This window comes from Podarcis erhardii, assembly GCF_964252035.2.
Source record: "Podarcis erhardii genome assembly, chromosome: 8".
Classification (NCBI taxonomy): Eukaryota; Metazoa; Chordata; class Lepidosauria; order Squamata; family Lacertidae; genus Podarcis; species Podarcis erhardii.
This window is the reverse complement of record NC_138499.1, coordinates 73402229-73429052: the sequence shown is the minus strand read 5'-3', so window position 1 is coordinate 73429052 and position 26824 is coordinate 73402229.

Genomic DNA, 26824 nt, shown 5'->3' with positions numbered 1-26824 from the left:
ACATGATTTATCATGCTTGAATAGGGCCCTAAATATTCCACGCTATTAAGGAGGCAAATGATAATAGGCTAGTCATTGGCGGTGAATGTCAAGCCAAGTGGAGCGTGGCTGTCAGTGATGCCAATCTACCCCCTCACCACATGCTCCCTGCTTTGCCATTAAGCTGGGGTTCCCTGCCTTGACATGTCAATTCAGACTGCATTAATAGCAGTGTTGGAGCTCCCTTAAATTGCCTGCCCTGGCACCAAGCAGATAAATTCCAAGGGCAAAATAACCTGCCACTGGACCAATTCTCTGAGTCTGAAAGATAACCACTATCATAGGGATGAAAACAGGGTATAAAAACAGTTTAACATTCTCAGGAAACTGCACCTGTTTTCTTCCTTTTTAGCCTTAAGGTAGCCATATATTTGCATGTGTGTATTGTGCTTAGACCACCAGCAACTTTTACCCTTTCAAACTAGTTTTATCAGTAATATGGTAGTGGATGATGTATTTTGTTCCACAATTCATTTTGGAATTGTGGCATTCCGCCTGCTTCCACTGAAACAACATTCCACAACTGTGGGCCTTTAGATCAGGGGTCAGCAACCTTTTTCGGCCGTGGGCCAGTTTACTGTCACTCAGACCATGTGGGGGGCCAGACTATATTTTGGAAAAAAATATGAATGAATTCCTATGCTCCACAAATAACCCAGAGATGCATTTTAAATAAAAGGACACATTCTACTCATGTAAAAACACGCTGATTCACGGACTGTCCATGGGCCAGATTGAGAAGGCGATTGGGCTGCATCTAGCCCCCTGGGCCTTAGGTTGCCTGCCCCTGTTTTAGATAGCTGGTACGGCAACTCCCATCCTCCCTGGCTATTGGGCCATGTGGCTGGGAGGGTACCAGGTTAGATAGGGCTGCATTAAATGCACCAGAAAATGTCAGTTGCATATCACAAATTCAGATGAATGAGCAGTCTAGGCTGGTTATTGTCCCACTAAGTTCAGTCTGCCAACCCACACCTGCTTGCCTTCCCCCTCCCCCTCCTAAACAGTGCTGCCCTTGTAGAACTCTCCATTTCAGATTTAACACCAATTCCCCATATCTCAGCCCTGTAGAGCATTTGATTTTAGAGACAAAGATCTCAATAGCTGGGTTGATTAACTGCCCGCCCTTTGAATGGAAGAACATATATATCTGCCCAGTAGAACCACCAGATATTAGCTTGCTTCCAGATGGGGTTTCCATTATGACTTTCCATCAATCCTAGATATTTAATTCTGGGTACTTCCTCTAGGGTGTGACCGTCTAAAGTCCAACTGGACTTGGTAGTCCTCTTGCCAAATACAGTGACCTTGGTTTCCTTGAAGAACTCAACAAGGAAGAGGAAATAGTTGATTCTGCCCATCACTGGCTTTTCATACCCTCCTTCCACCCTACTAGCCCCAATGGGCACCGGCCATCACTGTCAGTAAGCCATTTTAGTTTGGACTAATAACAGAACTGATTGATATCATTTATTATTATTATTATTATTATTATTATTATTATTATTATTAAGCAGCAAAACATCAACATCACAGGAAGGCACAAGACATGTGAATGGGGGCCTGGAAGGCACAAATTCACAGCTCCAGGCCATTACCATTCGTTTGGAGGGAGGAATTTTGGTTGGTTTGCATATGTTACATATTTTGTGTTCTCATTTTGTGTTCTCATGTCATGAACCACCCTGTGATCATCAGATGAAGGACGGTATACAAGATAAGGAATTAAATAAATGCCTCAATTTGTCTAAGGGGTCGTTCATAAAATAGAGGAAAATTAGCATGTCAGAATTGGCTTTGAGTGTTCAGCAGATAACAAACATAAGGAGCTGCTCTGCATCTTCAGACATGATTCAGGTGCTATAGGAAATGAAGCTTGGATGCGTGTTATATCTGCCTATTTGCTTTTCATGTTTCCCTATTTGGAGAAGGAAATGCGCGAGCTCCAAATCTTGGCAGACCCCCCATCACACCAGAAGAAGGAAAAATGGTTTTTGCGCTGTGTGTCCTGAGAAGCAAAAGTTGCCTGCAAATAGTCTTTAAACAGAAGCCACTGGCAAAATGATACTTTTTAAAAGGGGTATGTGTGTGAATTCTAGATTCTATTCTGAGGATTAGCACTACAGATTGGTAGTGAAAACAGATATGTGCCATTGGTGTATATAGATATGTTTTAAGGTGCATGCTTCCAAGTAGTACTTTTTTTCTGAGGCAGTGGAAAATTGATTTTGAATCTGCTCCAGGGAAGCCAGATGGCATCGCAGCATGAATCCTGTGCCTTAGTAGAAGACTATGGTACAATCCCAAATCGTTGACATCTACTGTGAAGGGGGTGTTAAAACTGGGTCAGTATAAGATGCTGCTACATTTTCTTTTTAATGGGTCTCCTCTCACATTGTGCTTTAAAGGATGGCCTGAACTTATTCTTGCACTCCCATCATTATTACAAAGAGTGTTTTCTGAACCTTTGATAGACTCTCCTTGCCCACAGCCATGAGAGCTAGCAACCTGAACCTGAGGTTTTCATGGTTCTTGACTCTGTACATCCATATGCTGAAAACTTAGTTTTGTATATAAAGGTGGTGGAACTAGTGCAATCAATATAACAGTGCTTGCCATTTTTAGGGGAAACATGGGTAGGGCATAGGTTGTTTTGGAAGATCTGGATATCTGCAACTGGGGTATTGCCAGTCATTCCTGAAATCATTGCTGTCCATTGTAATTTGCTGTTTTAATTGATGCATTAAAGTGAGATTTAATTAAGTTTACACGGCATGCACTGAACAACAATTAGGAAGTGAGAATCAAGTTTGAATGAGAAAAACCCAGGAGGTTCTTGATGTACTGTTTTCACATTTTAGAATGCAGTGCATTGGAATGCTGTGCAGATGACAGAATTGGCCTGGTTTCAAAGTAAAAACCATTAGTGCAATTATGGGATAGATGAGACTGGAGACATCTAGACCTCTCTCTTGGATGTGCTTGGGACTTTATTATGAATTTAGTTTATGAGCTTAGAATAAGTGCTTGTGGCTTAAGTGCTGTTTTATTTCAAATATCAAAATCCTGTTTGATGTTTAGCCTGTATGCACTTACTGCCGTTAAGGATCTACTTAGCATACATACAACTTCTTAAAACCATTTTCATTTTTTCTCCAAAATGCAGGTATTTTGGCTTATGTTGTTTGCTATACATTTTGTGAATTAATTCAACAGAGTACATTCTGTGCTCCTCCCACTTTAATATTGAAGATATTGTCAGAATCAGCTTTAATAAGCATAAGAAAGCAAATGTAAGGGGAATCTGCTAGCTAGTAGAGCTGTGTGTGCTCCCTTGTCCTGATCTTTAACGGAGAAGACTGAGGCAAAGAAGACATTGAGGAGTTCTGCCCTTTCTGTGTCCCCTGTTTGCATTTCACCATCTTCTCCTCTGAGTGACCCCACTGTTTCAAACCCTATCTTAACCTATGGTTGGGAGGTGAGAAAAGGAGGGGCATGTCTCCTTCTCTCCCATTCACCCGCCACACCGCATTGCATGACTGTGCAAATTCCCCATTCTGTTTAGGGTCTGGATCGGAGTCACGTTGCGTCAACTCCAAATCATATCAGGGTGGATCACCAGATCAGATTGCAAATAATCTGCAACCGGGGGTGGGGGGAGTTGTGCATCTTTTCTCTGCCAACTACATGTTTAATCAGGGTTTAATATTCTGGTTAAGCATGGCGATCACACAGGGCCCCCGGACGTTTGACGGTCTATTGACCCTGTGCCACCACTGTGATTGCTTTCTTCGCTGCCACCAACCCATTTCTCCTCACGGTTAATCACGGAGTCCAGACAGTTGTTAACATTAACAAATAATCAAGTTTATTTATAGGCATGAACAAGCTTATGGTTTCAGTTAATTTTTCTTAGCAGTTTCTTAATCTTAGCTCCTTAACTGTCCTATGTGATGTGTTCCTGACAACTTCAAACTGATTATTCCAACTATCTATCTGACTCCACCTAACAATTCCTCTCACTCCCTCACCACACAACTTGACCAACCCACAGACTTAACCTCCCTCTTCCTTCTTCAACTCCCAACTCTCAACTGTCTTCCACAAAACACCCACTCTCACTCTAACTCCTCCTATCAGTTTCCACTGGCCAATCACATCCCACTCATTTTAACCTTTTCCTTATGACCCACCTAGGAGGCAAACGTCACAAGCATCCTCACTACTTTCAGCAGCCCTGGATCGCTGCAGGTGGGCACAATTCAACCTGGGGAAATCCATGACTGACTCAACCCAATCTGCCTGAAACCCAGGTTGACCTGAATTTCATTCAATATATTGTTTCTAGCTGGATGCAGTGCACAGCCTTACTAACTAAACCTGTCCTTACCAATGGCATGAGGGGCAGCCAGAACCTTTGGTGGCCATGAACTTTTGCATTTAGGACTCCTTCATTGTGGGTGGTGTGGGGCAGGGACCCCCTCCTGTATGCTCTTAGTGCATTGAGGGGGTTGTGTGAACCTCCCTACTGTCGAGCCCTAACTGTCTGAAGCCCTCCAGTGTTCCTGATCATTTGGATTCCTGCTGCTCAAGATGCTGGGAATTGAGACACAAACAATGTACTCAGCCAACCTACAGCTAATGCTCCCAGCTGGACCAGTGTTTTAGAAAACTTCATTCCACAGAATCATAATCTGTGCATGAGCCATTCTAAGAAAGAAAGAAAGAAAGAAAGAAAGAAAGAAAGAAAGAAAGAACCTTTTCATGTGCATTGGAAGAAGTTTTGTTACAAAAGCAAGTCCATGCACCACGTTAGAACTGACCTCCAATTTTATCCCCAAACTATGCAGAAGTCACAATGCTAAAACCATCAACAAAATAGAAATAATAAATGTGTTGCATGCAAATGCACAGAATAGGTTACACAGAAAATGATATTGTTCTCATTAATTCCTTTTTCTTCATCCCAGGAAGGATACCCAGTTGCTAGATCTGACTCAGTTAAACCAGGTGAGAATGGCTTTTGTGCCAAAGATTCGCAGGGAAATGTAGTCAGGTTTAGAATTCCCCTTAGAAAATCCTTAGCTCCTCCCTCCTCCTTTAGATTATGTATGTGAAATAGTTATCCCCAACCTCAATTTGAGGTTTTGCTTTAGGAAAATGACATGACTTAAGCATGTGTGTTAATCTCCTTTCCCCTTCCTCTCCCCAATCTGCCCCGATTTCAGCTCTGGTTTGGTCTGTCCTGTGGATCTAAGAGCTAAAGTTCACATGACATTAGCCATGCTGCATAAGGTTGCATGCATCCCTTGTAAAATGTAAATAGCACCTTTGTTGTTGTTGTTTAGTCATTTAGTCGTGTCCAACTCTTCGTGACCCCATGGACCAGAGCATGCCAGGCACTTCTGTCTTCCACTGCCTCCTGCAGTTTAGTCAAACTCATGCTGGTAGCTTTGAGAACACTGTCCAACCATCTCGTTCTCTGTCGTCCCCTTCTCCTTGTGCCCTCAATCTTTCCCAACATCAGGGGCGTTTCCAGGGAGTCTTCTCTTCTCATGAAGTGGCCAGAGTACTGGAGCCTCAGCTTCAGGATCTGTCCTTCTAGTGAGCACTCAGGGCTGATTTCCTTCAGAATGGAGAGGTTTGATCTTCTTGCAGTCCATGGGACTCTCAAGAGTCTCCTCCAGAACCATAATTCAAAAGCATCAATTCTTCGGCGATCAGCCTTCTTTATGGTCCAGCTCTCACTTCCATACATCACTACTGGGAAAACTATAGCTTTAACTATATGGACCTTTGTTGGCAAGGTGATGTCTCTGCTTTTTAAGATGCCGTCTAGGACCTAGCTGATCCCAATATAATGTCTGGAACCACAATACACACAGAGTGGCTTTATCTTTTTTCCTTTTGGTGTGATGAAAATCTCCCATCCTACCCTATCTGGTTTCTATTTCATATGTGAGGGAAGTTCTCTTTGGTGCCAGAGGGGGTTGTCACCAGGACCATTGCACAGGAGGAAAGGATTAGTCTTCCTTCCCCACCTCCAAGTTATACAATGGCCAACCAGCAGGTTAAGGAAGCATTTTCATTGGGACCACAATGGAGGCAGAAGAGGTTAAGGCCTCCTTCCTACATACTGTCATTCCAATCTGAATTGGGTGATATTCACACTTATAAAAAGATTCATCCACATGTTTAAATGAATCCTCGCTGTGGTCAGATACGATTAAGAATTAAATTTAAAACTTTGAGATGCATTGCAGTCTAAAGAGTTGGATCAGGCTTATCAAGCTTATCATTACTGAATAAATTGTTCATAGACATTAGTAAAATATTTTCCTTTGGCTGCCTTTTTAACTGTGTGAGACAGGTTGTGTGGAAATGGGCAAAGGAATTGTTTTAGACATTCATTTGTTCCTTATTAAATAGGCCACAGGAAGCCTTGAAGATACAGAAAAAGTGTTTTGAATGCTAATTTGACTTTCCTTTCCCATGGCACATTGGAGCTAAGGGTCAAGGCAGGAAAAAATATCTAAACCCAAATATTTTATCATACAAACAGCTGTAAATGGATAATTTATGGCATGTGGTTTGACCCACTCAGCTAATAATGATGATTGCCAAATGATTTTGCTGAAAGAACTCTTCCCATCTGCTCAGTCAACAGATGTGACTTGGGTGTGTTGGCACCTGGACTGAATGAGTAATAGTTAAAAACTCTCTCATTTGTCCCAATAACAAGAGATGAGCAAGTTGATGACATTGAAAGTGTATCAGAAGGACTCAACCCGTACAGATGTGCTTGGCAGCATTTCACAGAAGTTGGTAAAGATCATGCTATCTGGCCTGCTTGGCTGAAGATGGTGCCAGGTGGGATAAAATCGGAACTCTGGGCTCTTTTCTTTGCAGAACAGCTCAAGGAGGTTGGAATACAGTCAGGCACAGTGCGAAGCTAATTATGGCCATTTTTCAACCGCACTGAAAAATGTGAGGAAGGGATAGAGACATTTTTAAGCTTGTCCTTTGTAGATGCGTACACTGATTCCAGCAAGAGCATTTTTGGGACTACAATTCCCATCATCCCTGACCACTGGTCCTGTTAGCTAGGGATGATGGGAGTTGTATTCCCAAAACAGCTGGAGGGCTGAGTCTGGGGATGCCTGATATAGCGTATGTGTTGGGTTTTGTGTCAGCATCAACTGGGTAGGTTCTCTTTCTATTTGTTTATTACATTTCCTTGGTAGTGAGATGTATCAGGGGGTAGAATATGGTTGGTTGTCTGTGGTTGGCTACAGTGGGGTTTGTTTGCATTTGTGGAGGAAGGGCTTGTTGGGTCAGGTAAACCAGATTGATTTGTATGCTGTTGGTGGATTCTTGTCGTCATCTTGTCAGGCTGTGTATGTGATAAAGAGGAACCATACTGGAGTGAGGCATCCTCTTCTATTTGTCCCCAAGTCAGTTTCAGTTTATTGGCTAGCTTTTCTAGGAAGGCTGTTTCCCATACAATTTGATACCATTGGCTCGTGTTTACTCCTGACAGGTCACTCCAGTGTCTGGCTATGAGGCTTCTGGCTGCTGAGAGTAGATGGGTTATATAAGCTCTCTATGATGTGAGTGGTCATTATGATCTTGGAAGATGTTCAGTAGGGCCAATTCTGCGGTGAGTTCTAATATCAGATTAGTTATTTTGCCTATCCCTTGTAGGACTGCTGTCCAGAAGGGTTGGATTTTAGGGCATTCCCACCACGTGTGGAGATATGTTGCTTGTGGATTTGACCTGACTTTGACTCTCCTTCACCAGACATTGCCTGTTATCCCTGAGAGCCCTCAGCTCTGAAGGAAATGAATAGGAACACAGAAAGCTGCCTTATACTGTGTCAGATCATTGGTGAATCTAGCTTAGTATTGCCTACATTGACAACAGCTCTCCAGGATTTCCAGAAAGAGTCTCTCTCAGCCCTACCTATAGATTCCAGGGATTGTTCCTAGGACCTTCTGCTTGCAAGGCAGATTCTCTGCCAATGAACTATGGTCCTTCCTCTATAAACTAGTAGGGGCCACATAGTATCTTGTGGATAAGCATGGAAAACCACCACCTTGATGGAATCCAAAACAGGAGCATCTGATCATTGCAACTGAACTGTTAATATTTATTATGGGCATTTAGTAGACAGAAACATTATTGATCATAAAATCCTATGCATATTTACTCAGAAATGACAACCAATACAAGCTTTTTCTCTGAGAAGCATACATAAAATTGCACCCCCAATCATTTTTTCCTAATGACATATTTTATAGATTCTGAGCCTAAAAACTGGTAGGTACAGACTACATATATTTCAGTCATGTCCAATGAGTTGATCAGGATTGATCAGTCAATTGCGTCCCTCCCTCTTCCAGAGACGTGCCTAAGGGGCTGTTTCGATGCCACACATGCATGCACACCCAGTCGGGGAAGCAGCCAGCCTTGGAGGAAGCAGGCGCCATGTGTGCCCCCCGCCCTGCACCCATCCCTGGGTGACAGATCACTGCCAGTTTTCATATTAGATCATTGATCGCATCCCTACTTCAAGTTGGACATGCCTGATATATTTGGTCCAGGGATGCAGCCGTAAAAGGGAGACAGGAACAGTTGTTGTGAAGAGGAAGAAAATGTCATTTGTGTTTTAGACTGATGCCCATGCCTGTGTCATGCTTAGCAAGAGAGAAGGATTGCACCTCTTCCTTCCCATTTTTGTGTTAATTGAAAAAAAATAGGATTTTCACTGTGCCTTATGTAGGAAAGAACTAAAATGTATTGTAATTGATATGGGCATTTTAATGCATGGAGTGTTGTTTAGACTGTGCTGAGTTTATTATGTGGCAAGGCCCACAGACCAGCCCCTCTTTAAATAAATTCACACGGACACAGAATATTTAGTTTAAGGTTATTGGCAAAAAAAAAAAAAAAAAAAAAAGGCCACAACTTTATTGAATTACAGAAATGTGAGTGGTATTAGGCTAGGCATTGGCAAAGGACTATATTGGACTCCTGCCCCTTTGCAGGAAGTCAATAAGGGTTAACCACCCAAAGAGGAAGCCACATCAGGGGAACCCGCCTGCAGCTCGGTGTCCCCAGAGGCCTGGCATGGCCCTAGCCCCTCAAGCGGACTTCGGACAGGAACCAGGCCCTGGATTCCTTTAACAGAATACCCTTGGTCACTGGAGGGGAGATGATGGCTGACCTCCCCTCCCCCAGAAATCAATGAGCCAATGCCTAACCGCCAAACCATACAAAGTTGTGACGATTGCTAAGAGGTAGGCGAAAACCAAGTGGCCAGTGCCAATTTGCCAAATGGAAAAAAAATCCTACCTGGCCCCTGGCCCCCAACCAACATCCAAAGCAAGGCCAGAGAACACATAAAATTACAGGGCGGGAGGGTGGGTGTTCGGTAGAACGAAGCAGGTGCTCAGCACATCTTGCGCTGCCGCTTTTAACCCCGCCCCCAATCACTCGGCTAAAAATGATTGGCCAATAGACCTGGTGCCACCCTGGCATGAAAGCTTTGTTCCGCCCACAACCAGGACCATTCTAAAGATGATCCCACTTCAAGGAAATAGGTTTATATGGAATTGCCATTGTTCCAAAGGTTTTATAATTATTCCAATCATACTTTTTGGAACGTGGCCTCTGATGACAATTTTTTACTTAAATAGAAACTCTCTAAGGGTTTGGTGTGGTTTTTAAGGGTGGGTGGATGGGGTGTTTTATTCATCCTCACCCTTGCAACCTATATGCATAAAATACATTTCCAAATATAGCTTCCCATATCTGCAGATATATTTAATGCATTCTGAAAGGGACAAAAAGAATAGATTTTTGAAGAGATAAATATAACAGGAGGCAGATGCAATGGAAAATAATTTGATTAAGTGAGAGCTGAAGAGTCACACTTTTTAAAACATGTGCATCGCTGGGAAAGTCTCAATTGTACAGAAGCCACATGTGCAAATGATGGCATAATCTTAAGGAGTAAAGTAACAGCTCTGATTCATAATAAATCTTCCCAAAGGTGCATCTGTGCATCTGTTATGTGCTAAATCAGATTTAGAAACAGACTTTTGTATGTATGGTTGGATGTGAGTACCAACATCAAATCTGATAAAGCCACTACATAAAAATAGCTTTGTGAAGGAGGTGTAACAAATAATAATGCTTGTTTGAATTTTATTATAATATCCATAAATGCCCCATCTAAGGAAATTGTTGAAAGCTGTATATTTTCACTTTATGTGTTTGGCTGTCAGAGGATCCTGAGGCCCCCTTGGGCTTAGAAAAAGCAACAGTTGTTTAACAGATTTGTGCACCAGATTTGTGCAAATCATAAACCAAATTGACCAAGTCTGTGTACTGTCTAGGTCAAGTTGAAGTGGATACAATTTCCTACAGAGCAGATGGAGTAGCCCCAAATCGATTTGTGGAGACTTGTGCCAATCTGTAGCTCAATACAGGCTCTCAGAAAGCCAGACAGAGTGTCTCTAAAATGTTGCATTTAATAATTATAACATCATTTCGTTATTATTTAAAGCAACGGTGGTTTTGTTAAGAAGAGATCTTGCACAAAGCCGGTATATTAAAAATAAAAGTAAACATTGCTCTGTGAAAATCTGGTATACAGTGGTACCTCAGGTTAAGTACTTAATTTGTTCCGGAGGTCCATTCTTAACCTGAAACTGTTCTTAACCTGAAGCACCACTTTAGCTAATGGAGCCTCCTGCTGCTGCCGCGCCGCCGGAGCACGATTTCTGTTCTCATCCTGAAGCAAAGTTCTTAACCCAAGGTACTATTTCTGGGTTAGCGGAGTTTGTAACCTGAAGCGTATGTAACCTGAAGCATATGTTACCCGAGGTATCACTGTACTGAAAAACATGCATTTAATAATAATAATAATAATAATAATATGTGCTTGTATACAAATAAACAAATTCTTGCATAAATGTCCATAATGGACCTGATGTTTCTGGAGCTTTTAGGGTGGGGGGGGGGCAGTACTGATGGAGTGTTGGGTACAACAACTCACAGTACCACTATATGCCATCAAGTTCTGCTCACTATTGTGGACAGGAAACACCCAAACTGAAAGTGCTCATTTATGAAGGCACAGTGATCACTTTTGCCTGAATGGTCTGATGTGGACAAAGCTGTCAATTAGTGGAGTTTCCAAGGCAGCTTACAAAAACAAAGATGCAATGCATCAATGAGATTTAATAAATATCATCTTTACAAATGAGAAGCTTCTCTATATAGCTTTTCTGCCCCAGGACTCAAAGCAAAATAATAGGAAAAGAAAAGAAGATCCAAAAGGGCCACAATACTGCCTGATTTCCCCCACACTAGTCATTTGGTACTCTGAAGGATATCCTGTGTGACTGTATGCAAAGAACCCTCAACTCTGCTCTTAATCATTCTCTTTCAATCCTGATGTAATTTTCTGCAATATTGTTTGGAGAAGGAGAAGGAAGTCATAAATACGCACACTGCATTCCTTCATTGACAGGACCATTCACAATCTGCTAAACTGCTTAGCTGATTATATCATGACGTTTTCTTTCTGGCAACCAAAGTAATAAAGCATGTCCAAACAGTAATTGTTTCTCACGAAATGCAATTGTTTATGTGCCCCTTAATTAGATAAAAATAATCAGATAACCATAATTACAAGCAAATTGCACACTGAACACAGGTTAAGTATATCTCACGTTAATTAATATATTTCTCTTCTGTTAAAACTGGGGTGGCTTGTTTTGTGGGAAACTTTGGAACCTGATAACAGGCAGCAGGGAAATCATAAGAACATCTAATGATGTAACAACAGCAGCAGCAACAACAGATGATGATGGTGGTGGTGATGATGATGGAACAATGGCCCAGCAAGACCTTTGGTAAACTGAAGAGATATATCACCATTGTTATTTGTTGACATCAAACTGGATCTGAAATACTAGCGCAGTTACTGGACTTTGGACAACTTGCTATGACCTTGGCCATGGCATTATTATTATTATTTCATTTATGAATCACTTTCTTCAGAAGTAATTTCACAATGTAATAAAAACCATTAAGAAACAGTAGATCATTTCATGCACTAATCCAGTTAACCATATCCAAATGGGGTAGGAGCTGCATTGCTGGGCAATATCCTTGGGCATTTGGGACAGGCATGCGGGAAGAGGCTGATCACCACTGAAATTATCCATTTTCTCCCTTTTAGGTCTTGGACGAGAAAACAGCAAACTGTAAGAAATGTTAATGCAAATTGCCTGCGATTTCCGAACAAAGCCCCAAAGAACTATAGACTCCTTAGGTATGACTAAAATAGATGGTGTTTTCAGTATACCTTTCTTTTGTAGGCTGTTCAACCCTAGATCTCTAAGGCCCCTACTGTTTACAGAATGACAGGTAATTTGTCATAGATGAGCAAACATTAGCATTGCTGGTACTCAAGGGTTGTTTCTTAGGTCGGCTGCATTTGCTTCTTACTAGTAGTGAATCTCTTCTCTTTTTTTCATATGTTTGTACAGACTTTCAAGTAACAACTGCTCTGGTTACATAGACTTGTCCTTCCTTTCAATCCTGCTTTCACTTTAAGGTGTGTGAAAGAGGGGAGAGTGGGTTTCAGCAATGCAATAGAAAAGAGTTTGGAACGAGAATTATGACGGAATTATTGGAGATGTTTCTTCCGCGTCATTCACAGGAGCGCATGGCTTGTCTGAGAGGAGTTCTACTTACCCAGGCTGCGTGTAACAGAACACTTCAACTCCCATCTTGATCATTGTAGCTGTATGGTAGTTAAAAGTTACATCAAGCATTTCCCTGAAGCAATTATTGTTGGAACCCTTTAACACATCCATCTTCAGTCCTGGCGCTTGCAAAATCTGGTTGTGTATTAGACAGAAACCTCCTGTAGGGCAGCCAGATGTTTTCCACTGGGGCAAGCTTCCCATATGTACTCCATTTTAGCCAAGTAAACTGATATGATGTTTGTTTATTCCTGCTGACAGGAGCCTGTTTGAAACTGTCTGTCTTGGGAACAGCTGATGGAAGTGGGGCACAGGAGATTATGAATATTAATCTTGTTCCCCTTGAGTCATTTACACATTGCCATCCTTCATTTGTGTGCGTAAGAGGACGAGATTCTGTCCCACTCTCCCAACATTTTGTTACACTGTAGAGTGACCAAGAAACAAGAGTGAGGTTAGGCCTATGCTGATGAATTTGTGGAATTATACAGGTGGAGACAGACCACATCTTAATTGTTGTGTAAAACATGTTTCCTAAATCAAGGCTGTTACCAAGTGCACTCCTTTATTTTCACTTATATAAAGACCCATATATGTATGTATGTATGCATACACACACACACACACACACACACACACACACACATATATATGCTTGTAACTGGATTAGATCCGAAATTGCTTTACTTGATTTTGTACCTAACATTGTTTTAATTGCTTGTATATATGAGATTGTATTTTATAGCCATTATTATTTTTATGGTTGATGTTCTTAATGTTAAATCACTTTGAGATATTTTATAGGAAGTGATTCCTAAAAGAAACAATTAAATTAATAAATACACATGTGAAACTTGAGATGGAATAGTCTGCATAGGAGGACTGTACCACTTCAATTATACATGTTCCAATTAGCCTTTGTGTGATAGAGCTAAGCTAAGGGGTTTGTTAGCTTTTTTTTTTACCTGAAATTCTGAAGTGTAAATGCAGTGAGGTTGTTTGAAAAACATATTTTTTATAAAGGCACTTTGGAAGCAATCCTATAGCAAGTTATGTCTGGATGAGTGGTTAAGATCCACTGGATCCCCAGCTGTTATTTAAGGGAGCACAAAAACTGACTTAAAGCAAAGTGGTGCAAAATGGGAAATGAGCCATTAAAATAGTGTTTGGTTTGCACCCCCTTTTTGCACTAAAGCAAAGATTCACACTGGTGCTGAGGATATGAAAGCTGCACTGGTAATCTCCCAGCTAGGCCACAGATCTGATGGATTTTAATCCGATGGTCCTTGTGGATCTTTCAGTAGGATTGCTCCCTTGCTTTTCCCTCTGTCGTGTTTAGGCTGGCTCAGTCAGCAACAGCCCTGCCGCCAAACTGAGTTTGGATCAGGTGTAACCTTATGCCAGTTTAATTTACACTGCCATGTTTTGCACCCGCTTCTTCTGCACACCAATATTCCTTTATTAGAGAGCCAGGACTTGCTGTGACTGGAGAGGGGGAATAAATTCAATCCAGTTTGCATTTAAAGGCAAACCTACCTAATTCACACTTTCTAAACAATATGTGAAGCGAAACACAGATGTCCTTTAAAATTTACACTTCTGCAAGTTTTGCTGTGTGGTTTTCCAGCCCAGTAATGTTTGCAAAAACGTGTGTATTTGCCGATGTTAAAAAATATATTAGTGAAAATAGCCTGCAAAATGCATTATCCAGTCGTATCTTGGAAGCCAAATGCCTTGGCTCCCAAACAAAACAGCTCCCAAACAATCGAAACACGGAAGTTTCGATTCCAGATAGTGAACTGGAAGGGGAATTTTTCTTTCCTTTCCTTTATCTTTATCTGTCAAGTGGGATGTGGAGTGCAGTGACTTTAGAGGAGAATTGCTTCCTTTTGTGGTACCATGCCGCTCAACTGCTGCTTGAAATGAAGAGGGAAACCCGGTGTTTGAACGATTTTTGGAAGCTGAATGTCTGTTATGGCTTCAGCGGCTTCCGATTGGCTGCAAGATGCTCTTGCAGCCAATCGGAAGCCGCGCTTTGGTTTTTGAACAGTTCCGGGAGTCGAACGGACTCCCAGAACACATTATGTTCGAAAACCAAGGCACCACTGTATAAGGAAAGTCGCTTTGCAAAAATGCATACATTAGGCAAATATGCCTACAATGAGAGAAGTGCAGTAAAAAAATACTGCTGAATTTTCATGAGGACTTGCTGGTTTTATTTTTTAAAAATACCAAATCTAATGTGAAAATGTGAAAAACTGCAGTGGGGGGAGGGATGAGAAACTGAGAAAAATTGATAGATTTGTCTATCAGTAGCTGTGACTCCCTATATGAGGGGCAAATCTGAGTATTTTGTCCCTCTTAGGGTCACATGTTGCAAAACAAAAACCCTGTGATTTTTCAATTGACTTACCTAAGATCCAGGACAAGGCGCCACCTTTCGGAAATTCTCCCCTTCTAACTCACTTGGCAGAAGCCTGTAGCTTGATATTCTTCTTTCTATTCCAGGTAGTGAACTGGAAGGGGAATTTTTCTTTCCTTTCCTTTATCTTTATCTCTCAAGTGGGATGTGGAGTGCAGTGACTTTAGAGGAGAATTGCTTCCTTTTGTGGTACCATGCCGCTCAACTGCTGCTTGAAATGAAGAGGGAATGGTGTGTGTGTGTGTGTGTGTGTGTGTGTGTGTGTGAAAACCATGAAAATAAAGCTCTTGGCATTCAAAAGCCTGCAAAAATTAACTTGAAGTCAGCTTGAAGAGACGAGCCTTACTCTCTGAAAAATAATAAGAATGCTCGAGATGTGCTGCAAAAGTCTTTCTTGAAGCTCTAAATTGGACAGTTCCCTGAGTATAATGAAAGCCGAGCAAGCAGTCAAGTTTGTAATGCCCCGAATTTTAATGAAAATGGGAGAAAATGATGTGAAGAGGGGTTGGAGAGGAGTGGGGGCGAGGTTTATGGCATTTATCTTCCTTCTTTGCTAAAAATGTAACAAGAAATAGTTTCAGATGAGAAGCTTCAAAGAATGTTGCTTGCACAAGCCCACCAATACTTAGATGGACAAGAATGAAGTGTTAGGCAAGGGTGATTCATTTGTGCCATTTCTATTGTGTCCCTCTTCCAGGCAGCCTTTTTTTTTGGGGGGGGGAGGGTCACACATCCATGTTCATACCTTGTTTCATATGAAGTGATTGTCTGCATTCATGAATGAATCAAAACAGACCTATAATTACAAATGTTGGCATCTGTTTGTCTCAGGAGACAATGGAGTGTGAGCCTCTGGGAGTGAAGTCAGTGTCAGCTACAGCCGTATGGACTAATATGGGAGAGAATGATTCAGATGCAAGATAGCAGTTTTTCTCTCTGTATTCTTCATGTGGTCATTCCTCCTTTGGTCACTGTTATGGGTGCAAGACCTGATTGTCTGTCTCAGCATCCTCACAGCAATACAATTCTCAAGACCACTGGTAGTTAAGTCAAATTCAGACCAATCTAGTTTTGTAGCACAGAAGTGACTCCAGAAATCCTAAAGCTTGCATATTCAGCATGCAGACAGAGACAGATCTGATCAAGGCATTGCAATACCTATTTTCTCTGTTGTGTTTCTTTGGCACAATTCGGCAACTGCTCTTTTCTTGCCAAAAACATTGAGTTGGGTTCCTTGATGTAGTTGACTAAAAAGAGTAATTTCAGCTAGAAGCAGCATGAAGACCCATGGGTGATAAATGAGACAAAATATTGCTGCTATTTACAGAATCTGCTCATTAAGTCTGAGGCAACGAGGGCTTAATGGTCGTACCTTGGCATGTGCCTAGGTGAACCAGCTGCCTGGAAAGCCTCAGAATTGTGCACCTGTTCAGAAATGATTATGCCTCCTCCAAAATCTTGTCAGAGTTTATTGGCTTTATATTGATATTCTCTTTATCAAAGCACAGTAAAAAATAAAGTGTAATGTAAATGACCTGGGTCCATGAAGAAAACATGGAACGTAAGGTTATGCTTATGGTGTATTCTCCTCCCTCTCTTGTAATCGGTACCATGTTAGCCCATGTTATAATGTGTTATATTAAGTGTTCTCTACCGCATATCCACATCAATGGTTGGGGAAATTATTGATAGCATTACTGGGGAGCAAATGTGCTAGCAGAGAGGAGTAGAACTTGGCACTGTTCTGCGTGATCATAGAAATAAATTGCCAAAATTGTTGTGCCACGATTGCTGCCACAAGAGTGAGCTTGCTTTTCGATATCTGAATATTTTGCATCATGTAGCCTTGGGGTTGTTGTTGTTTAGTCATTTAGTCATGTCCGACTCTTTGTGACCCCATGGACCAGAGCACACCAGGCACTCCTGTCTTTCACTGCCTCCCGCAGTTTGGTCAAACTCATGCTGGTAGCTTCGAGAACACTGTCCAACCATCTCGTTCTCTGTCGTCCCCTTCTCCTTGTGCTCTCAGTCTTTCCCAACATCAGGGTCTTTTTCAGGGAGTCTTCTCTTCTCATGAGGTGGCCAAAGTATTGGAGCCTCAGCTTCAGGATCTGTCCTTCCAGTGAGCACTCAGGGCTGATTTCCTTCAGAATGGATTGGTTTGATCTTCTTGCAGTCCATGGGACTCTCAAGAGTCTCCTCCAGCACCATAATTCAAAAGCATCAATTCTTCAGCAATCAGCCTTCTTTATGGTCCAGCTCTCACTTCCATACATCACTACTGGGAAAACCATAGCTTTAACTATACAGACCTTTGTCAGCAAGGTGATATCTCTGCTTTTTACCAGTATCCCTGCCAAAACTCCATGGGCAAAAACAACACCCTTGGGGTTACGAACATATATTTTCCCATTGCATAATTCTGTGATAGACCGTGGAGCTTGAAATGTGTTTAATTCTTAAGAAATTTATACCCTACCTTTCCATTAAGATGTGTAAGTGTCATGCTCCAACACCTTTTTGGCAGGACCATCCCAGAGAAGAACTTGGTTGCTGGCCCCAGTGCTGAGCAAGTACTAGGGGAGTCAGTGGAAAGCAATAAACATCCCAGGAAAATCACCCAGGAAGATACCTTGCTTGAAGAAGGCACATATTTTGAGAAAACATTGCATCATGGGTCATCTCCTTCCCTTCCCTATAAAACCAGCAGTTCACCCCTTTGATCAGTTCCAGCATACCCAGCAATGGAGTCGCATCTGGAAACCTTAAGTCAACTTCCCCTGAGAAGTATACTTGATTTTCAAGTGCTCCAGATAAGAGTTCTGATGACAGGCCAGGAAGGAGTGAGGCATTAATTATAAAGCTGATAATTGGAAACCTAACTACTGCTGAAGCAAAATCTATCTTGCAGTGTTCCTTATAACTCGTTGGACAGCTCCCCTGCTAATCCAAACATCCTTATAATAGGACATTTGTTGCTGTATAAAATAATGTAAAATAGGCAAAAACATAGCTCCAACTCTATATTCACACAGCATGTTATATACATCCTTTTGAAGCTGTTCAGAATTGGCATCCAACCTCTATGATATGTAAAAACAGAAATGGGGCCTATAAAAAATCCATCATAATTCTAAGAATGAAACAAACACAATCAGAAATTTATCAGATGGTCCCCACCCCCAATGAATAATAATATAATAATAATTTATTCTTTATACCCCGCCCATCTGGCTGGGCTTCCCCAGCCACTCTGGGTGGCTTCCCAAAAAATATTAAAATACTGTAATACATCAAACATTAAAAGTTTCCCTAAACAGGGCTGCCTTCAGATGTCTTCTAAGAGTCAGGTAGTTGTTGTTCTTGGTGGGAGGGTGTTCCACAGGGTGGGCGCCACTACCGAGAAGGCCCTCTGCCTGGTTCCCTGTAACTTGGCTTCTCGCAGTGAGGGAACCGCCAGAAGGCCCTCGGTGCTGGACCTCAGTGTCTGGGTAGAACGATGGGGGTGGAGACGCTCCTTCAGATATACTGGACCAAGGCCATTTAGGGCTTTAAAGGTCAGCACCAACACTTTGAATTGTGCTCGGAAACGTACTGGGAGCCAATGTAGGTCTTTCAAGACCGGTGTTATATGGTCTCTGCGGCCGCTCCCAGTCACCAGTCTAGCTGCCGCATTCTGGATTAGTTGTAGTTTCCGGGTCACCTTCAAAGGTAGTCCCACATAGAGCACAATTCTAGACACATTACCTAAGAGTAAGGGGGACTTACTTCTGACTAAACATGCATAGGGTATTAATGGGGAAGTTTTATCTGATCATTTCTAATGAACACTGATTGGGTAAGGTAAAAGGTGAAGGTAAAGGACTCTTAGACAGTTAAGTCCATTCAAAGGCGACTATTGGGTTGTGGCGCTCATCTCGCTTTCAGGCCACGGGATCCGGCATTGGTCCACAGACAGCTTTCTGGGTCATGTGGCCAGCAGGACTAAACTGCTACTGGTGTAACGGAACACCGTGACGGAAACCAGAGTGCACGGACACACTGTTTACCTTCCCGCCATAGCGGTACATATTTATCTACTGGCATGATTTCAAGCTGCTAAGTTGGCAGAAACGGACAGAGCAATGGGAGCTCAACCTCTTGCACAGATCCAAACTGCTGACCTTCCGATTGAGAAGCCCAAGAGGCTCAGTGGTTCAGACCACAGCACCACCCATGTCACTTGCTGATTGAGTATGGGGAAGAAAGATAGGAGAGTTATTCTTCGGGACAGCATGAGCCAAAATCTGTTCTTGCTATACAGGAGGGGAGAAGAAGGGGACTGGATGATACACAGAATAACCCTTCTCTCTCTCTCACACACAGCACCACTCAGGACAGTCCTCACTGCTCCATTTTGCTTTAGCTTCTTCTGGCCCTGTTCCTTCAACTTTTCAACATGCTGCCATGTAAGGGAAAGGAGGAGGGAGGGTGGAATAAGAAGAAAATGCTCCTCTGAGCTGTCAGCTAACAGCTGAAGCACAGAGGAGAGAAGAGAAAGATATTTTTTTACAGTAGTGGGGTGCTGAGCAGAGGAGCCAAATTGTTCCATTTCAAATTACTCGCCCAGTGCATTTTAAAGCCATCCAAGTTATTGGCCATCACTAAACCTTGCGGGAATGAATTCCATAGTTTAACTATACAGTGTCTGAAGAAGCAATGTATTTCATCTCCCCTGGATCTTTCAACATTCAGTTTTATTGTGTATCTCTAGGTTCCAATATTATGAGAGGAGAATAACTCCTTATTCGCTTTCTTCACATTGATCAGTACACAATGTTCTCTATGTGACAATTAACAATTTTCGCTAGCATTTAAAAGAATATGTCACATAGAAGAGGCATTTCAGATTCATGAGTTCCTTGAAGGAAAGGTGGGCTAGTAATATTATAAAAGAATATAAGTACAAAACATTGTTTCTCCTGCCTTGCTATTCACTTTTAATTTCTCGTCTCTGCTGTGCCATTTTATATCTGGCAGTATCTCTCTGTTTGTTTCTGCACTTATTTTTCCTCACAAATAGACAAGCAGTGATATGGAGTTTTTGTAGATGTTGGTTAAATAATAAAAATAAAAAAGCAACCCATAAAATGGACGGGGAAGAAGCTTTTATAAGCACTCTATCTTTTCTGAAAAGGGATAAAGATTGAGATCTCAGTCTGAGGCTTCCACATTTTATGTCATGTGCAGTACAGAAAGATCTGGCTCTGCTGGTCTCCTAGAAATTGGAAATTCTTTGCATATTCAGTATTGTCCTGGTGGATGAAGTGAATTTTGCAAAGTGATTGGCCTACTGTAGTTAATGATCCTAACACCTATTAGAGTTGCACTTTTGAATTACAGGGACATTCCCAATACAGTTCTGTAAAACCTGACAATAGAATCATTCTCTGAGTTCCTTTGGTCCCTTTGAGGAGCCCCAGTACCTTCTCTTGGAACCTTTATGGCACTCATGCAACACTTACAAGCTTTTGGGCAGAATTCACCCCACCAAGAGGTAATTTGGGGGATTGGAATCAAGAGGAAGAGGTATGGTGGAGATTGCTTCCGATTTCTCCTGTAGCTGACAGGTAGGTCAGTTTGAATTACAGCTGAGCTATGAGGGAGATAACAAGGCAGAGACTGGTGAGCTGCCAAGTTATGAAGTTTAGAAGAAGCATGGGGGAGGGAAAATAGTCCAGTCAGTAGACACTTCATTAGAAAGCATAGATCAGACACGCCCAACTCTATAGAGTCTGCGATCTACTCCCAGTATAATTAAACTGCAGTGATCTACCCATTGTCTTTGCCCAGAGTTGTTGAGTTTTTTTTTTTGGAAAGGGTTGCATAAAATCGCTAACCCAACAGTCCGCAGCCATCCCTCCTTCCCCCACTCAGCCACCAATGGAGGGAATAAAAGCTTTCACAGTGGTGGCGGGAGCGGCAATGGGACATAGCTCTGGGGCACGTCACGATCACTCAGGAGCAGCCGGGCAATCTCGTTTTTTACTCTCGCAATCAACTGAGAGAACCCTGGAGTAGATGGTCCACCATCTCCTAGAACGCAATGTTCGTTAAGGGTGCAAGAGCAAAGAACGCCAAGACATTTGACCATGGGGGGCTTCCATAGGGTCAGATGCTGCTGGGAAAGAGGGAGGGGGAGGAGCCAGAGTGAGCAAAGAATTGAATTCTTTGTCTTCTAACGTATTGACTGAATAAATCTTAAGTCAGAGCTTTCTTGTTTCCTCCCTGATTCTGGAAATCATCAGTGGGAGGGAGATAATTCCTCAAGCCTGACATGTGAACATAATTCCCTGCTTCCTGGCATCCCCTGCAACATAACACCAAATATTCCTTGTTTATTTGATTTAACCTGACTGGTGTTAAATACCATCTCCAAACTAATTTATAATAATTTTCTTTTATTCTTATAGACAAATATATATACTTATTTAAATTGCCTTGGGTCATTTTTGAGAAATGACTCTAAGAAATTAATGATGATGATTATAATAACAATGCTGAGTTGGGCATAGTAATGTGACCCTGAACCCCAATCTATGTACAGGCAGTGCTTTTTTTTTTTTTTTCTAGAAAAAGACGTGCAGGAACTCCCACCTTTTGGGATGGACAGCTCTAAGTTGTAGAGCTTTTGGAGGGACACCAAAGTTTTCAGGTTTTTGGGGGGGAACCAAAGTTGTTGATCTTTTGGGAGATGCTTTTGGGGGGCAACATCCACCCACAGCCACTTTCTGTCACCCTACGATGCCATGCTAATCACAGCACTGCCCTGAGCGCAGCAACGTGCTGAAATGCACCAAAGAGGTTCTGGAATAAGAATAAGAATAAGAATAAGAATAAGAATAAGAATAAGAATAAGAATAAGAATAAGAATAAGAATAAGAATAAGAATAAGAATAATATATTATTTGTACCCCACCGATCTGGCTGGGCTTCCCCAGCCACTCTGGGCAGCTTCCAAAAAAAATTATTAAAATACTCTAATACATCAAACATTAAAAGCTTCCCTGAACAGGGCTGCTTCAGATGTCTTCTAAAAGTCTGGTAGTTGTTGTTCTCCTTGACATCTGGTGGGAGGGCGCCACTACCGAGAAGGCCCTCTGCCTGGTTCCCTGTGACTTGGCTTCTCGCAGTGAGGGAACCGCCAGACGGCCCTCGGAGCTGGACCTCAGTGTCCGGGTAGAACGATGGGGGTGGAGACGCTCCTTCAGGTATACAGGACCGAGGCCGTTTAGGGATTTAAAGGTCAGCACCAACACTTTGAATTGTGCTTGGAAACGTACTGGGAGACAATGCAGATCTCTCAGAACTGGTGTTATGTGGAACTCAGTTGTGGGGAGTTCTGGCTGGAAAAAAGCCCTGTGTTCAGGTATGAAAGGGGTTCATGAGGTGTTCTGTTTGGCTCCACTGTCAGAGGCACCAAGATGTTGCCTGCTGTCTCAGTTTGTAGAGGTGAAGTAACTCCTGTGGAGAAGCCTCTGGTTGGGTTCAGTGTCTTCTGCCTCTCCAAAGGCCTTTGTCTCTCTGAATATCTTCACTGTGTTTGATGCATTTGTAAAGAAATAAGACAAGCGCCAAGCTACCAAGATGCAGGAATTTCACCTTGTCTTCTACTTCTGCAAGCAATTGCTGAAGTCTTGATGAGTTTAAAATAGTTTCACCTTTTACGGCTGGAGGCCGGTAAATAACTGCAAGCCATTAGTGACAAGAGAGTACTTTCTTGCACACACACACACAAAAAAACAACAACCCAAGCCACTACATTTAGCACTAAGGATCCTTCCTTTGAGTGGCAGTGGAGATGGAAGTCTAATGATAATTTTCAAAACAAAACAAAAAAGGTAGCTTCAAAGAGCCACTTAAGGCTGCTAAGTGACAAGCTTACTTACTGATCACATCCTTTAGCACCACCCTATTACTTTTACAAGCAGGGAACCAGATAAAAGCTTAATGTATATCCCAAATAAGTGAAGTTAAAGGAACTGTTGCCCATTACTTTGCTGAAAGTAAAGGAAGCACATAATATTAGCCTGCTGTTTTAAGCCAGTAGTAAGGAATTGTTTAATTACAGAAAACAGTTAAATAGCAATTTGCTTGAGAACACGGGTGTGAGTCTCCACCACAAATCTTGCCACTGCTGTGAGCTCCTTCATCCATTGCGTGGACAGACAGAGTCCCCCAAACCCTGGGCAGCCCCCATGTGGAATAACGACTCAAGACAACATGCTATGGGATTAAAATTGGCCACAACTTTATTATGTTTCAGATGTGGGTAGACCTTGGCTCAGGCACTGGGCGTTTATCCCTCCCAGTCCCCCACCAGGGAGCATCAGGGTTATCCAGTGTGTGTGTGGGGGGGGAATGGGCTGGCTCTGGAGAACACATGTTCAAGCAGAGAGAGCCTGCCCCCATTATGCTGCCATCACAGGGAAGAGCAATGGCGTACGGCCAAAGCCTCCCCTCGAACAACCCCTTTAACAGGGAACCCTGGTATCGCCGCTTCAAAGAGGGGGTGGGCCACCACCACACGGCCACCCCTATTTAGGGAAGATAGACTAAAGGATTCCACCCAAGGCCTGATACCGCCAAAATTGTGGCGTTTTGCTATGGGAAAGCCAAACCTGCCAATGCAAAACAATTCAACAGCGACTTTGACTTAGCAGCACCTGTGTACCTGTGCAGAAAAGGTTAACCTGCAAAAGAAGTCTTAACTGAGGGTGAGTAGGGTGGGAGAAGCTCCGGAGCCAACTGATGATTCCCAGGTAGGATCCTCCCCTATTGTGTGGGCAAGGTGCTCCCTCCTCCTACCTGGCTCGATCACCTTGGCAACACCTCCCCAGGCAGGATTGAGCAACTGACTGAGGTAGGCGGATACCTCCAAGTATCCCACCTGGGGGGGGCAAAGCTGAGCTTGTGCTAATGTCACTGCATCGGGTCCAGGGGGCTGCACACAACCACACAAAGGGCGCCCCCCATTTAATGTGGGAGCGGTCATTCTTCTTGCTGCAGCAGCCAGCAGCTTCAAGATGGAGGCAGCAATGAAACCAAGCTAACCTTATCATTTATGGTGAGGATGACACTCAGCTAATTACATAATAATAATAATAATAATAATAATAATAATAATAATTTTTATTTACATGGAGCACGTTGAACACTCAAAAAGGGTACGTGGAAATACACTTTTAGTATGAATGCATTATCATTTCAATAGCCCCTTTTCCTTCCCCCTCCCTGCAGATAAACATAGAAACACGGAATCATAGAGTTGGTCGTCTTGTCCAACCCTCTACAATGCTGGAATCTCAGCTAAAGCATCCATGACAAATGGCCATCCAACCTCCAAGGAAGGTGAATCCACAACCTTGAAAAGCTGAAATATCAGCCCTTAATTTGGATTTGAATGGTAACAACTTACAGGCTAAATTTTACTCCTGTCAATTTCTTTGCTGTAATACAGTGGTACCTCGGGTTAAGTACTTAATTCGTTCCGGAGGTCCGTTTTTAACCTGAAACTGTACTTAACCTGAAGCACCACTTTAGCTAATGGGGCCTCCTGCTGCCACTGCGCCACCGGAGCACAATTTCTGTTCTCATCCTGAAGCAAAGTTCTTAACCCAAGGTACTATTTCTGGGTTAGCGGAGTCTGTAACCTGCAGTGCCTGTAACCTGAAGCGTATGTAACCCGAGGTACCACTGTATTAAGATTATTTTATTATTATTATTTTTATTTTACCATCCTATACTCGGAGGTCTCAGGGTGGTTCACATAACAAAATCGAAATTTAAAACCACAAAATATATAATCAAAATAAAAACAACAACCCAATAATACCTCCCCCATCAAATCAATCAAAGGCCTGGTTAAAAAGGAACATTTTTTGTCTGGCGCCTATTCTGAACAGAATAGAAGGTAAGAGGTTGGAGGGGCACTGAATTTTGGCCTGGCACAGCTTTGCCTTTGTTCATCTACCCCCCACCAAACCTTGCGATACTCACCAACTTCATAGGCTGCAAATGGGATAGCAAGTTTGTTTGTTTTTTGGCTCTGCTCTAATGAACAGGCATTTCAGATGGCAGGAAATAAGAGAAAAGAACCGCAGCAGGTGGGCATGAGATGAAAGGGGAAGGAATATCTTATTTATCTTTTCCTCCCCCTCCTTCTAATTGTGGAAAATGCACTGAAGCAGCATCCATCTGTGCGTATTTTAAAGGAGACTGAATGAAAAATTTGCACACAAGCCCTTTGTACTTGGCAAGCATCCACACCCATACAAAGAGAAGTGAGAGGAGTGATCCAATTAGAATTTTGCAGTGTCCTGTGTTCAGAGGAATGCTTCATCACAGGGTCCCTTTTATGAAGAATCATGTTCACGATCTGCTAGGAATGGATGAATCTGTCCATTTTCAATCCGCTCGGTTTCAGATCCCCCCCCCCCATCTTAAACTGAATTATGCAGCAATTTTTGATTATGATTCTTCTGGAAAGCAAACTATTCAGCATTTTATCCCAATATACACACTTTTGTGTGCAGTTCTGATAAATAGAACCCTTTTATGGCAAACAGTTTCCTCTAATATGATGCATTTTTGTGTTATCTCCACCAATATATGCATTTATCTGTACCCAAATACATGCATTTTCTTCACACACTGCTTGGCTGAAGAAGTGCATTGCAGAATTCGGAAAATGTGGATTTTGGAGGGTGGCTGTGTTTCAGTTTGCATACTGAAGATGTAGGTAGATACACTGTTAAATGTGAACTGAATCAAATGTCTCACCCATCCCTACTTGCTGCCAATGTCTGTTGCTTGGATTTTGCATTCAAACTGTTGTTGCTCTTCTAAAAATTAAAGAGCAAATGTGACTCTTTGTAAGGTTTTGAAAATACCTGCATCACTCGAGGACTTCCATCGGAGAGCTCGGGTGTGGCTGTGGACTGCTTTTGAGTTTTGCTGCTATTTAATGTCTGTGTAAAATAGCTGAGAGGGAGAAAGATATAGGAAAATGACCTAAACTGCAAAGTTTTTAAGTATTTCCTCCTGAGCAACCTTGCTGGGGGTGGGCACATGCCAGTGGTAGGTGGGGCCAGAGGTTGTGCTTCAAGGCCCCCAGGATCCCACCCCCCTTGAAATAACTTCACACTGACACTTACTTTAGTTTAATTTTTGTACAAATTTTGGCCACAACTTTATTTAACACAACCATGTGAGTGGTATTGGCTTAGGCATTGGCTCCAAACTAAAACTGGCTCCACCTTTCTGATTAGTAGTCTAAAAGGGTAAGCCAAACGAGGGAACGACATCGATGGAGACCAACCGAAGCTCACCCCGGGGTTGCTGTGATCCTGGTATGGCCCTAGCTCCTCAAGTGGACTTTGGACAAAATCCAGGACCCCTAGATTCCTTTACCGGAATACCCTGTTCCTGGAGGGGCAGGTGATGGCTGCACCTCCCCTCCCCCACATTTCAATGAGCCAATGCCTAACTGCCACCTTACAAATTGTGACGATTGCTGAGGGGGTAGGCGAAAACCAAGTG